Source organism: Parasteatoda tepidariorum, chromosome 7 (genome assembly GCF_982258835.1).
Source record: "Parasteatoda tepidariorum strain Cologne lab strain chromosome 7, Ptep-v5.0, whole genome shotgun sequence".
Taxonomy (NCBI): domain Eukaryota; kingdom Metazoa; phylum Arthropoda; class Arachnida; order Araneae; family Theridiidae; genus Parasteatoda; species Parasteatoda tepidariorum.
Window position 1 is genome coordinate 46052080 of NC_141761.1, and position 15873 is coordinate 46067952.

Below are 15873 nucleotides of genomic sequence, written 5' to 3' on the forward strand. Positions count from 1 at the left end.
AAAGTCACACTGTCCAACGCAGACCATGATAGTCACATTCCATTTTTACCCAGGCTCATATAATGACCATTAGGATTAGGATGAGCGTTGTTTCCTGCAATTTAACTGTAGCTCTCCCCATTAAAAGGATGCAATACCGGGAAGTTTGTTTTTTAATTTTATTTTAAAACTATTGTATACGACCTTATCTTTCAGCATTTTACGATAAGGATAGTTAGCTCATCACAATTAAACCATAAATAAGCTATCTTTACTATTTAATAAGTTATATTTAGTTTGACCATAAATGTTTTGACAAACAGTGTTAAAAGGGAATTATACCTTGAAGGAAGCATTTCATGACAAATTCTACTTCATCTCTATTGATATTTTGAAATTAAAAATTAATATTAAAGTGAGTTATGGTAAACTTAGAATAAACCCTGAAGTTTCCAATACTGAAAATTGTTTTCAAAATGTCAAAGTGTGCAAACAAATTATGGCATGATTGCTCCCCTAATGCCTAATCCTGCCATAATTTTTATGAAGTTTGATTGTAAGAAAACAATTTTTAGCAATTGAAACTTTAAGGTTTAGGTTCACTTGAACTCACTTTTCCTACACTTTAAATTTTAAATTACTCATTGGGTGAATTGGGTGAAAGCAAAATATGCACTTGAACTCACTTTTTCTGCACTTTAAATTTTAAATTACTCATTGGGTGAATTGGGTTACAGTAAAAAGTGCACTTGAACTCACTTTTTCGACACTTTAAATTTTAAATTACTCATTGGGTGAATTGGGTGAAAGTAAATTGACCATAAAGTGTTGCTCCCGCCTCGTCTTAATGCATTCCGCGTAGCTTACGTTTCTTTTGTCACATTCTATGGTTTTTTCTGTCTCATCGCACATGATTTCGATTTGAGATATGATGTTGTTGAATCAACTACTATATGAGTGCATCTGTCTAAAAGTCAAGACGCGTGAAGTCAATCAGGTTTGACATTCACGCGTGACGTCACTTACAGGTATCAAATTAAATCTGATTTAAATCATATGGTTAGGCATTCTTTTCTTCGCTTCTTCTTGAGTTGAAAGTATATGCTTTATAGTGATATGTTTTTTCTAATTTCTATTTAAAACCACTAAAGCGAGAAGAAAACGTCAATTCAAATTTGATAGCAGCGAAACTAAATCTCAAAACCTTAGAGATATTATAAATTAAGTTATTATAAATTAAGTTATTATAAATTTAGATAGGGGAGGTTAAAAGGAACTAAAGAAATACCCTTTCCAAGACAAGCAGTTGAACGCCGCACACAGGCAGTAGACGTACAGAACACATAAAGTAAAAGAATACAGTATAAAAGCATGCTATAAAATGTCAATAGAAAGCCAAGCGACATTTTAAAATTTTCTCCAATAAGTTTTTTTGTTATGTTTTGAGTTTCAATTGTTTAATTTATTTCGATTTCATTTCCCCTTTTTTTCATGATTAAAGAGTTAGGTGTGTGTGCCTTTCTGAGTGAATTACATCTCTTTTATAACTCACTCAGAAAGGCACACACACAAAACTCTTTAATCATGTTTGTGATAGGGCCTTGAAATTGAGACAGCAGGTGCAAAATTGCAATTTTGAACAACAATGCTTAAAATCGTTCAAAACTTTCAATAAATCCTACAGGTACGGAAGCTGCGAAAACGAAATTTTCTCGTAGGTTTAACTTCATGTATCATTAAATGACTATTTTTTCAGTTAATTAAGAGATAAAATCGGTAATTTGTGCTACTTACTGCTCTACTAAATCAAAGATCAATCTCTATTCAATCATTATACGCTCTTTAAGCATTTTCATATTTCTTCTATTATGTTAAGTAAGCACAAACAAACTAATGTGGGGTGATGCTGCCGAATTAGAAATTTAAAAATTTTCTGAAACCACGTGTTCATTGTTACTCTTTTTAAACGTATTTCTATAAATATAATTAACGTAATATAAATGGTTACACAAATAAAAAAATATATATAAGTTGTGGACTTAGGTGCTAATCCAGCGGTAAAACTGCTTTATTGTGGTCACGCGTGATTATCATATATTCACCGCTATCGAAAGCGTAATTTTTATCATAATGTTACCACTTTTCAGGAATTTAATTTTCTTAATAATCCTATAATTGGAAAAATCTATATTTTCTATGAAACTTATACCCTTTTTCTGCACAGCTGAAAATCATATAATTTAAAGCCACCGGGAAGGGCTACACAAATTACAACTTTAAATGATTTTAATTTTTAAATTGTTTTGCCTTAGGACTCACAGTTTTGTACCTGGCTGCTCAGTGTAATAAAAAAAATTTATCATGGTCTTTTGTTACCCCTTAAGAAGAACGGTATCGTGTTGTGATATTTCTTGAAAAATAATTTCTTTTTACTTGGAATTTACAAAAAATATATTTGCTTAAGTTTTGTCTATAGTGCAGCAAAAATGCAAATTTTCAAGACAAATATGCTGGTTTAAGGAAAATTCTATTAAAAGTATTTTTGTTCATTTTAGACCCCCAAATGGTAGGTCAAACTATTTTCAATTTTAAAAATGAGAAAAAAATTAATAAAATAAGAAAAGATAACACTAAAGTACATTCTACTCTAGTGCACATAGCAGTACGGCAAATAACTTTCTTCTTACTGACGAAAACTGTGTAAGTATAGAAAACAGAATTGAAATCATCTTTTGCTGATATTAACTTATATTTCTTGAATATTAAACCTCTCCCGAATGTCAAATCAGCAATTTCTTTTCATCATTGCATTTTAATAAAACGAATCTTTTGAATAAAGAGAAAAATTTATCGATTAAAAATTTTTAACATACACTGGTGGACAAAATTAAGAGATGGAAAGCATTTTCGCACATTCATTCGCACATGCAAGATACCCGCACACCGTTCCATGTGTTTGACAATGGTTCTGTGAATGCCCAGAGGTACAGGCAGGAGGTCCTAGAGCCCTATTTTTCGTCTTTTCAAGGGCGCTGTTGGCCCTGAGTTAATTTTTATGGACGACAATGCGCGACCACATAGGGCTCTCATGGCTGATGAGTATCTGGAAAGCGAGGGTATTCAACGAATGGATTGGCCAACCAAATCCCCTGACCTGAATCTTATTGAACATGCTTGGGATGCTCTTGGGAGAGTTATTGCGATGCGCCAACCTCCCCCCAGAACCATTCTGGAGTTAAAAATTGCTCTGGAGGAAGAATGGGAGGGTCTACCACAAGTCCTCCTTAACTCCCTTATTAACAGCGTGCATACTCGTTGTGCATGCTGTCTGTTGAAGGTTACCATACAACATACTAGAGGCAACACACATTGTACAAGCCTCAATTTCATTGTCATCTTTTACACTTACTACATTGGATTTATTGGCAATAGGTCTTGCCAGTGAATGGCGCTTTTATTTTTGTTTTGCATACTTTATTATCATGGAATAAGCTATATCCATACCAAATTTCATTTATTTATATTCAGTATTTTTTGAGATATTTGGGAAAATGTCTTCCATCTCTTAATTTTGTCCACCAGTGCATTTCGGAAAAGGCCAAGTTACAGGGCATTATCAAGAACAAAGCACCTCGAATGGTATGTAATCAAAAACGGTTTTAATAGTTACAAACTATGAAAGATTTCGTCATTGAAGGAATAAATCGGATTTGTATGTATGGGAATCAATGGGAATGGGACATAAGGAATTTTTGTCAGTAAGGAATCAATGGTTTTGCCTGATAGCTCTCAGGCTTAACTAGAATATAATTTTTTTTTAATATAAGCTTTGCAAACTTAAATTTTTTTATGGTTAGAGACTAATATATATTATTCATTAAAACCAAACAAATTCCATTAAAATTTTTAAACAAAAAAAACTATGTATTAATAGAAATTGACTTTGGATCAAATTTGACTACTGTAAAAAATATATTTATAGAGAAGGAGAGTGGATGAAATATAAATACAATTATTAAACTATACAAAACATCAATTTTGCCTTTTTACATGATAGAGACAAAACGTACTTTCTCTGAATAAACACATCTTTTTTAAGACATATTTGAATTTTCGATTCTCGAAAATGGACATAGCTGCTATAAAAATAAATTAAACCTTATAATAATAGAAAATAATGGTCAGGACAGTGGTCAGCCGTTAGAGGCTTTTATGTTAACTTTAATGTTTTGCTTACTTAATTTTATACCGGATTACTTAGATTAGTTTTTTATTTATTGTTTGCTTTCAAAGAGGATATACTTTTTGAAAATTCATATTAAACTTGTTTATCCAAAGACTTATATGCAAAAAGTCATTTCCTCTTGTTACTTAATATTTTTTATTGATTTTTAGTAATGGAAAAAATTTAGATTGCATGATATGCTATTTTTCAACCATTTAGACAAATATGTAAATAAATTTCAATCAAAAAATCTAAAAGTTGAAAATCTAAAAACTGAAGAAAAACAAAAAATTAAAATAAAATCAGACAAATAGTTTTGGAACATTAAAATTTGAAGAAAAAAAACGTGCTTTGAAAATTTTGTTTATCAAGAACTGATTTTGTTAAAAATTTGAACATCATCATTAAAAAAAATGGAAATAATGTAAAACTTTTTCCACTTTATGATTAAAACATTTTCCACTTTATGATTAAAACATTTTCTACCTTATGATTAAAGCATTTTGTTCATCATAAAATTAAACTATAGGCAGTAAATAGTTAGAAATTTTTTTTAAATTGGCATTGAGTAAACGAGTATTTTAAATTGTAAGGAAAAGTAGCCTAAAATTTGTCTGCATAATTAAAGAGGTATAGCTAACCTGCGTATAATGTCATTTATATTTTATAACAATTTCAAAATAATGTCGTAAATGCATACTAGGTTAAACACATACAAATGTTCTTTAATTATTTGAATATAGTTATCACAATGCATATTCGTTAAAAACTAACTAGCTAATTTAATATTATTTTATAATGAAGCGGATACATTACCAGAATTACCCTTAATATTGATTTTTTATTTAAATATGTATTCAAAAAGCAATTTAAAACTGTTATTTAATGCCTGTAAAAAAGATTAGCTTGCTTATATATCTTGGTCAATTTTATTTTTTATTTATTGATTTATTAGAGGAAACTATTATTCTCAAATAACAAGTTGTATTAAATATTTTCAATGCGTAAAATTGTTAATTTAGAACCTCCTTTTATGCATCCATTTTCTTTAGTAAAATTAAAGTTGAAATAACGTTGATGATTGAATGTAACCTCTTACAATCTGTAAAGTGTGAAATAAGTTACCTTTTGTGATAAAAAAAAGTCGTATAAAATGGTCATTAAAACATTTTATGAAATGTTATAATATAATTACAATGTTAAATTTTTTTACTAATAAATTAAGTTTTTATATAACAATCAAAAATTTGATAAAATTAGAAATTTAAAGTTAATTCTGGTTTTTATGATATTTTGCTAATCGCCTGAATTTATATTTTGGGAAAATGTTAAAAAGTTGAATAATCATATATTTATATCTTTATGGCGTTACTCATTAACCATCATTTTAGTGTAGCACATCAAAGAAATCAACAATTTCAAAATTGATGTGTTTCGAAACGGTGTATTTTTAGAAAATATTAAAATTTATAGTACATAAAATCTTGCAGTATGTAAAATTCTTAAATAATTAGAGATACATCACCTGCTATTTTGTAAAAGAATATAAGCATTAAAAGATTAAAATTCCAAAATAAATGGTAAAGTTAGAGATAATTCTGAAGAACATTTCGGTTATTTTATCATGATACTTGAAAAATAGCATAAAAATCATTTAACCGTTCAAATTTACTTTTCAGCTTTGAATTTTTGCTAAACATGAGGTAATAAGAACTATAATTTTGAAACCCAGAATTCACTGCAAACCGTTATCGTAACGAACAGAAAATTACCAAACGAATGTTTTAAATACAGTATATTGTTTTTATTACCAGAATTAAGTTTTATTTATTTATTATTTATTTATTTACTTATTATTTATTTATTTACTTATTATTTTTAATTTATTTATTATTTATTTATTTATTTATTATTATTTATTATTTCATTTATTATTTATTATTTCATTTATTATTTATTATTTCATTTATTATTTATTATTTCATTTATTATTTTTTTTTTCACCAGAAATGTAGTAAGTACGATAATTTTGCCAGAATTCTTTCGTGTGTAGTTGTCATTATATATTTTATTTTTTTATAAAGCATGATAAGGCGTGATAAAATTCAATTTTTGAAACATTAAACAAGCTTTCTGGCAAACCTTTTTCTCCAAACAATGCCATTTTGTTATTAGTTAAATACTTTTTGAATTGTTTTAATTTCTCATAATAACTACAATTAATGCCCGAAGAAGGAGAAAAATTTTTGCATCAAAATACTTTTCATCATTTTCTGCATTTGTCTCCGCAACGTTTTACTGATTTTTGAATTCTTTATTAAATAAGCATTGTATGGTTTATCTTCAAAAATTGTCAAATTATCTCTTCCAAAGAACTGTTTTATTTTCATTCAAATAATTTTACTTCATGCATCTCAATTGAGAAGAATAAACCAATGCTGAGTATTTTTTCCTTCAAATATCTCAAGTTTTTAAAGTAGCACTTAGCGAATTTTGGTGAAAAAAGCGTCATTTACCTTAGATTTCCGCATTCCTCTCCTGTTACATTAATAATTTTTTTGTCATATTTTTATATCGTTTTTCCGGACACAGAACAACAATTATTTATTTACCAATTTCAATTCAGATGTGGCACGAATTTTAAAATCTTGATAATTAGGCTGTTTGCAGTATAACATTAAGTATCACACTGAAAAAATCATGTTAACTAATTTTATTTATTTTTTTCCAGAAATAATACATCGCGATGCACAAAATTGTAATATTTTTGCTCTTAATGGATCTTAAGCATCTGCACCAGATTCTTAATCATCAACACCTGCGCTCTTGATCATCTACACTAGATTTTGCCAATATACATGTCTTTTCTCTTTCACATTTGTTTTATTGTTGGCTTTCTTAATAAAAACTCTCGTAATCACTTTGCAAATTTGACAAGTCACTGAGATAGAATCTGGATTCTGCTCCTCTCCTGCCACAAAGTGTGATGAATTTGAAGACAAATGAAGCTGTTGATAAAATAAATGAGAATTACATTAATGTAAAAAACAAAGAAAGGAAAACACTATATTAAGTTTCAAATACAAATGACTATTACATAAGTATTTATAATTTGCTGTTATGAAAGAATATAAAGTTTGTTATTTGTTTTTTTAAGCATTAATTTCTCTCTCTGCGCTATTTTGATAACTAATATGAATTTCATGTCTACTAATGTATGTGTTTAACAATGCAAAATCTCGAATTATTTTCTTTTATAATCACTTATATGTTACCGTTGGGAAATAAGACAAAATATTTATAACTAGTTGTAACCTACGTGCGTTGCTACGTCCTCATCGGCTTCCATTCTCGCTTCTCGTTGTTTGGACGTTTCAGACGTCAGTCGGTTGCCAACGTGTCGGTTGAGCAACGTGAAGCAAGGATTGCTTCACGTTGCTCAGATGTTTCAGACAAATGGGTGCTAACAGTTTGTACTTGATCGGTTACCAGTTTTGCTTCTTGTTGTTCAGATAATTTCAGACAAACGGGATTGAGCAATTTGTACTCGATCGGTTACCTGTCATGCTCACAGTAGCTCGGATGCTTCTAAAGCACGAGCAGATCTTTTTTGCGCAGTTGAGGTGTCGATCTATTAATAGCTCTTCTATATAGTACTTCATTTTGGGTGCATAGCTTCGCAAATACTTATCCTCGCAAAAAAAAAGAAGAGAAAAAGAAAGAAATGTCAATGTCGATGATGGTAACAGACTTCCTAAACCATAAATTCCCATATTTATTCTAAATATTAAATAATCTAGTAATATAAAAATTAAAATAATATATAGTTGTATGTTGATGAATTATATAATTAATACTAATCAACTTCACAATTCGCGATCGCAACGCTCGAGTACGCCGTCTAGCGGGAGCCTGTAAATATCAGACATTAATTTATCACGTTTTCATTTAGTTCCATCAAAGTCATTGACCGAATCAGACGCCATTTTTTAGCAGCGAATAAGAAACAAAATTTCCCTTAGGAAAAGGCCGAAGAACTTGAAAAAAATCTCCAGAATATTAGTAAATCTTTCAGGAACAGAACACGCCAAACATTTGAAGAAAAATTCCTCAATAATTTTTAATTTCTATTATCAACATACTTGCAACTGATGACTTCCGATTTCGGATACTGTTACAGATGTGTGTATTAAGGTAAAATGCATTTCTTCTGTCTTCAATTCATTACGAATTAAAGTGAAGTCAACATTGCTTTCGTCATTCCAGTGAATAAATATGAATTCAGAACATACAGAATTGTAATACTTATAGCATATTCTTCTTCGTTATAGAATAGTATATATTTCTGTATCCATATAATTCGGAAAACAACAATAAAAAATTATCCAAGTTACTTGAAATAGTGCCATTTGTGCTGATTCTTAATTAATTGTAATCGTTTTCTTGGTAAGTTTTTTTTTAGTTTTGAAAGAATAAGTTCAACTAGAATTCAGCTATTCTGTTTTTAGCTACATATTCAAATTCATATAAATTATAAAATTTTGCTGTGTAGTATGTTATCTAAAAGTAATGAAGGGATAAACTATGTATCTATTATTTGAGAATAAAGTTTTCAAACAAGGAACTTATCATTTTGGAATTCTCCGGGAATTATAAATCAGGTAAGTGCAATGATTTTTACAATAAAAAATTTGCTTGTAAATATATTTTTTCATTTGATGATGGTTCTCTACAGAATGGTTTTTTACGTCTGATTAAGAACTATAAGAATAATAAAAAAGAAACAATATGAAAGTTTTTATTTCTATGTAAAGAATTCTTAAAATCGTTTTTTAATCCTAAGAATTCTTTATTTTCCGTTTTTTAGTTTATAATTTTTTGATAAAAATTGTTCTCAAAATACTTTTTTTTAAAAATTAAATGGTATAACATTATGTGTTTATGTATACCTTCTTGTATATTCCAATGTTTGAAGTAATATGATTCAGAAAAGTATGGAATAAAACGTATTAACGCCACCGCCGCTACAGATTTGGCGGTTTTTAAGTGCCGCCAATCTACACTTAAAATTTTTGGAACAATTCATAAAATAAAACACTTTATTTAAAATCAAAATAGTCAATCGGATTTCGGTGGAAAATGAGCCGATATAGAGTTTAGCATAGACTCAAAACAATCATATCGCCATATGAACTCTGATAAATAAGATTCCAAATGAAATAACATTTCCGAAACGTACGTTTACCAAGATAAAGTTTCATGTTGTGGGAATTGGTACATTTTCGTTTTTTCGGTAAAATATTTCCCTCCTGAAAAAATAAAATTGCATCTTGTTTTGTTTTTGGCAAATCCCAAAGACGAATTTTCGTAGCACTTAAAATGGCGACAAAAAAGAATTGTTTTTTTGTTTTTGTTTCGTGAGCATTCTTTATTTTACGTTTCTTAGTTTCTAAATAATGATTTTTATTGAAACTTGAAATTTTTAGATAAAAATTATTGTCGAAAAACTTTGTTTGCAAAATTAAATTTCATAAAATTATGAGGCTTATGTATACTTTTTGTTCATTTTAATTTTTGAACTAATATGATTCTTGAAACTATAGAATGTAAAGTTTAAATGGGCCTTTCATGTTATATCGTTAAATTTAATAATACTATTTCTCGGGCATTAGGTTTCAACTCTTATAAGAATATACATATTTTTTTCTGTTAATGTACAAATATTTTTCCGATGTGTTTTGGATATTCCTTCTCTAATGAAAAGAGATACCATTTTGTTTTCGGTCGTACAAGAAAGAATATCAAGCATTTTTCTTTTTTAAATTTAATAAGCCACATTAAAGAAGGAACGTTGCAATGCTACACGCTACATTAACGACGTCTCCAGAGTAAGTGAATGACGGTTCATATAGAAATCGCAGGTAAGCGTCTCATACAACAACGCCCCCTATAGTTCGTTGCGATCGCGAATACTAATTTGGAAACATCACTATTAATCACAAAAACTGTTCACGTTGTCACTTTGCTTTGCATACTTGTGCTCACCTGACACTAAAAACAGAGATAATAATTATTAAAAACATGATACACACTCCCGGTAAAACTTAGTTTTTGTTAATAGGCTAGAATAAGAATCGCCTGTAAGATAAATTGCAAAAATGCGTAATGTTCTTCCTATCAAATAATTCGTTTTTCTGTTATCCTATTCGAACGGTTCCTAGTAAAATGTTCTACCCCGTGCTTCGAATTATTAGTTTGCCAATTTCATCATCCACGGTCGGATGGCTTAAGAGTCCATAAAGAACTGACTCAACTATATATATATATATATATATATATATATATATATATATATATATATATATATATATATATATATATATATATATATATATATATATATATATATATATATATATATATATATATATATATATATATATATATACACCGAAGAGCCATTACATTATGACCACCCTCCATCTATAGCAATGGGCTCACCCAGGATTTCATGGTTTCTCGCCCAGGAACAATGTTTTCATGGGACGCATTAGGACCCATAATCCTCATAGAACAATCCCTGACGTCTGTAAGCTACTTGAACATAGTTGCAGACCAAGTTCACCCATTCATGGCAACAGTTTCTCCTGTGGGGGATGGTGTTTACCAACAGGATAATGCACCATGTCATATGGGTCGAATCGTAATGGATTGGTTCGAGGAACATTCCAGTGACTTTCAAGTCATTCCTTGGCCCCCAAATTCACCTGACCTTAATCCAATAGAGTATTTGTGGTCCTACTTGGAAAACCAAATTTGTGTTGCCACGCTACCCCCTCGCAATGTGAGGGAATTGCAGGACCAGTTGGTGAGCGCTTGGTACCAGATACCTCAGACTACCTATCAGCACCTTGTGGAATCAATGCCACGGCGGGTGCTAGCAGTTTTGAGGGCTAAAGGTGTGCGCCAAATGGATTGCCCATACAATGTTTTTAACGTATCAAAATTTTCCTTGAACTATGTATTTATTTTTGATAATTCCAAACCACTCATCTCTTTACGACATTGGATTGCTGATACAATATTTAAACAGTAGAAGTGATGCCCACCTATTTTGTTAGCTTTATGGCCCATGGCTAAGCTTTATCTCTTTTATTTAACATTATTTTCAGTGGGTGGGATTGCAATCTTAAAACATTATTTGAAAATTGCCAAGTCGTCTTAATTTTTTTAAAAAAAATGGTCTTTAGGCAATTCTTTTTATGAAGTTTCCAAATATTTACAGGAATTTCTGGTTCAATTTAATTTGTTGCAAGTTATATTTTGCCTATTTTTTTTATCTTTCTCGTCAAGAATCGAAAGTGAACAAGAGAAATGTACAGTGCGCAAAGTATAAACAAATTATTTAAAGAAAAAAAATAACGAAACACCCTGAATCATTTTTGATCTAATGACCGAATTTTCAGTAACTCAATCTTAACCCCTTGGGGACGGGTGATTCAGAAAAGCATTCGTACGAAATCAGAATCAAGTTTTAATTAAATAAAAAACGGTAACTTAAATGTAGTCGTTTCTAATTTGACAGACTTACTTTGCTTTTACTTTAATTATTGTTAGTTTAATCATATATATAATCAATGTTAATTCAAAGTATAACTGAATAGTCTTATTTTGAACAAAGTAATGGTGAATTAAATAAATGAAACAATTATAACTCCTCGCACAAATAAACTGCTAAAGAAGTACTTGGATTACCAGTTTTATCTTTTTACCCTGATTGATACGATTTTATGCTGCCACGTATTTGTGACAGTCGGCGCGAAAGGGTTAATGGTTTACGAGGATGACCTTAAATACGCTAATTAATAAGTGCAGACAATATATAAAGTTACGAAATCAGACACAAAAGCGTGCTCTCTTTGAGTGAAAATACCTTCTTCTTTACCGATTTTGATTCCTCAAAATGTAGGGGTAAGTCGCAATCAGAGAAATATGGTCCCCAAGAGAAATGGTTTCGTATTGCATAAATGTATCTGATATTTTGAGCTTATCACTTAAAAGTACCTAGTAAGTTTAAAATGAATACCTCGTGAAATAATTGAGTACGTTAAGTATTAAATAAGTTTTAAAATATTAAACTTACTCCTAGAACTAAAGAAAGGGAAAATAATCTTAAAAATTTCACATTCATATGACAGCACCAGAAAAGTTTGTATCATTTATCAAACGGAATCATTTACAATTTCATTTATAACAATGGCTAATGCAAAACTAATGCAAAAAAAAAACATTTTTCAAATATCTCTCCAGAATGGACTAATTAGAATTCTTAAATGGTTTTGGGGTCAGGGGCTGAAATTGCACCTTATAGTCGATGCCGACATTTCAAGACACTCTGACTTTCGAGAGTTATAAAAAATTTCATATATCATGAAGGATAGACAAAAAAAATTGAGTAAGCACAAAAGAAAAAGTAGATGTAATTAAATGCCTATGTATAAACAGTTAAAATAATACATTTACGGTTTATTGACCATTCAAAATATCAAAAACTTAAATAATAATTCTTAATACGACTCCTATGTATACACTGAAAATGTATATTTGGTTCGTTGTTAAATGATCATTAAAATAAATTACGCTATGTTTAAACGGTATTAAATGACCCTCCAAAAACACTCACCATTTTCATATGTATGAGAATCATCTCAGGTTTAGGTACATTACTTTTATTTCTGTTAAAGCTGCTGAAATAAGACTTTAATTCTTATCGTTAAAATAATTTTATTAATTTAAATGTTTTAATAAGACGAAAACAAAATAGTTTTCAAAAATCTCAGAAACTGAAAACATCTATGTGAATTATTTTTGGATCACTTTTCTTTTTTTAAAAGCGTGAAAGAAAAATAACTTTCCTTAAAAATTATAAAATTTATTGTAGTGTAGTATTTTAAGATGTTAAATAATTTAAAATTGTTTTCTAATATTATTCAAAAGGTTTTAAGCTATTTTATCTCATCTTTTGTTTAGTTAGTCAAATAAAAAGCATTAAGTATCATTTTTTAAATGAGAAGACCGTTTTTGAAGATAAATTGATATATTATACTCACTTTATTCCCAAAAGAAATAAGAAAAACTATTGCAACAATGAAGGAACTAGAGAACTTCATCCTGAATAACTTTAAACTATCTATTTAACTATATTCGTTGAAGTTAAGTAATTTTTTACGCATATTTCTTTCGAAAGCAAGCTTTTGAGGATGTCTATTTTCTATGTATGATGATTGCGTAATATTTACATTTCTTTCGAAATTTGTTTTTTCTCTGTTAGTATATTTATATAAGATTAGACTAAATGATTCATTCAAATTCAACTGCACTGTTGCTGGCATTGAGGGTGCATAACCTTTGTAGTACAAGAAAATTGTTGAGTGTATGCGCCTTTTCGAGTATCATCTTTCTTTCCACTCTGTAAAAAAATTCCGAATCAAGTTACGGTAAAAAGTACTGCACTCAGGGTACTTTTAACTTTTTGATCCAGAATTTCTGACAGAGTGAGGGCCGAAAAAAAGCTGAAAAACAAATTAACAAAAATTGCTGGAAGAAATTCCCCATCTTAAAATACAAGAAATACAAAAATAATGTACAATAATTTCAGCAAAATACAATAATATGAAATAAATACATTAAAAGACAGATAGTACTGTTCTAATAGTACTTTCACTTGTACACGTTGCTGTAAAATTGTACTCACGGCATGCATTAAAATCTAAGTCGTTTTTAAGTACTTGTACTTTTAATCTTTTCATTTTGAAAGTAACATTTCCAAGTTCGATGAGAAAGAACATGATATAATTGAATTTTTATCACAAAAAATGATAATTTCAAACACTCCTAAACCTTGTTATCTCTTATCTTGGTTGCACAAGTCAACAAGTTCATTAAAGTGAAACTAACGTTTTGACAACATGTCATGAACTTAAATTAATAACGTTGAATAAGAATAAATCAACTTCTTATAAGGTAAAAATCTTTTCAAAAAATTAAGTTCTGGTTTATGGGTTACTATCCATACTTTTCGGTTTGAAATATCACTTTTTTTTTAAATATTGGAAATAAAGGTAAGCTGTTTTTTATTTTTCATTTATTATTTCATTTCATGCAGTGGTTTAGTAATGCTTTTGCTTACTCCAAAAAAAGATATCCATAATAGTTCCTGCTGAATATAAAAATAATTTATTAATAAGGAAAATGAAATTAATATTTAAAAAGAAGTAGTGGAATTGTAAAAAGGGAAGCAAAATGGAATGCGAAAAGAATTTTTTTTTTAAAAAATTGACAAATTATTTTTACTCTAAACAAAAATTAAAACGAAATTTTTCAGATTTAAAAAATTATCAGTTCTTCAGAAAATTGAGAATATTAAATTTAAAAATCTATGAAATCACATGTATATGCACCAATAAAAATAAGGGGTTTCCCGATCTACAGGGTTTTTCAAGTTTTCTAAATGCTTCTATTTTGTTACGTACATATATCTGTATAACATATACTTACATTTGTTAAACTTCCAATTTTGAAAAAGTGATGGATATTTAATTCCGTTCTTCTAAAATTTTGTTACAATATATTTTTTTTGAGAAAAAAGTATAAAAAGTGCTAAAAAAGTATAAAAAGTATTTTTCTTTAATATTAAAAAACAATTGGACCTTGTTTTTTTCAATAATATTTAAAAAATTGAGATTCTGCAGCAATTCAAAATAATATCAAGCACATCATCTTTTCTGGAAAACTATTTTAGAAATTATCTATTTTAACTTAAAAAATTATTTTCTAAGGAGTAACATAATAAATTAATAAATTAAACTATAAGAAACAAATAGTCAAAAATAAATTTTTTTGTGTTAACGAAATAGGGCAAGCCATGCATAAGGAGACAAACTCTACTGCTAAGTAAAAAATAATTTCAATGATATAGTTATTTGTTGAAGAAACAATTATAATTGATAAAGGATGAACAATAGACATTCAGTTATTTTACATATTTTTTTAAAATTCTTATCGAAATTGTGGGCAGAAAAGCACACGTATTAGGAATCAAGGAGCTTACACATTAGGAGTTGAGACACAAAGATCTAAAACACTATTGGAATTAATCAACCGATTGTTGAATGAGGCGGGACTAAAATTATCAAAACCTGTCTGGTTGCTTGAGCAGAAGGAAGTTCAAAAACAATTCTTAGAAACCTTTCCCAGTTTGAGGCAATCATAATAATGATCTGTTTTTCATCTTGCCTTTGTCACTAGTAATGGGACAAATTTGGATAGCATTTTTTTCTGGGTCTTAATATTAATTTGCAACCCTTAATGTGTATACTTGTTTTACTTGATTTCTTACATGGAAAGTAAAAATATAGATTAATGTAGACCATTGCAGATCTTCCTGTATGCTTTGCAATCATAACAAATTATTTAGAAAAAATAACTATTTTCTGAAAATGCCCTTTTTCCCTCCTGAACAATCTACTTTTTTCATTTAATAAAAATTTATTATTTCATAACCTGTGAGCTAATTTATTAAAAAATATATCTTTTAAGAAAAACTATTTTTTGTGATTTTGAAATTAAATCTAAAATATAAGCTATTGCCCTATAAATTACTCCTAATT

At 28.8% G+C, this 15873-nt stretch overlaps 1 protein-coding gene across 2 annotated transcripts in view; it reads left to right on the plus strand.

Annotated features, from left to right (window-relative positions):
* The first annotated feature begins 14122 nt into the window (after nucleotides 1-14122).
* The window catches only part of LOC107448427 (plexin A3), a 38381-nt gene continuing 36630 nt past the window's right edge, over nucleotides 14123-15873 (plus strand). For both annotated transcript variants that reach the window (XM_043042263.3, XM_087167788.1), the window contains exon 1: nucleotides 14123-14325. The gene's annotated coding sequence lies outside the window, so the exon portion shown is untranslated. The remainder of the gene's footprint in view (nucleotides 14326-15873) is intronic.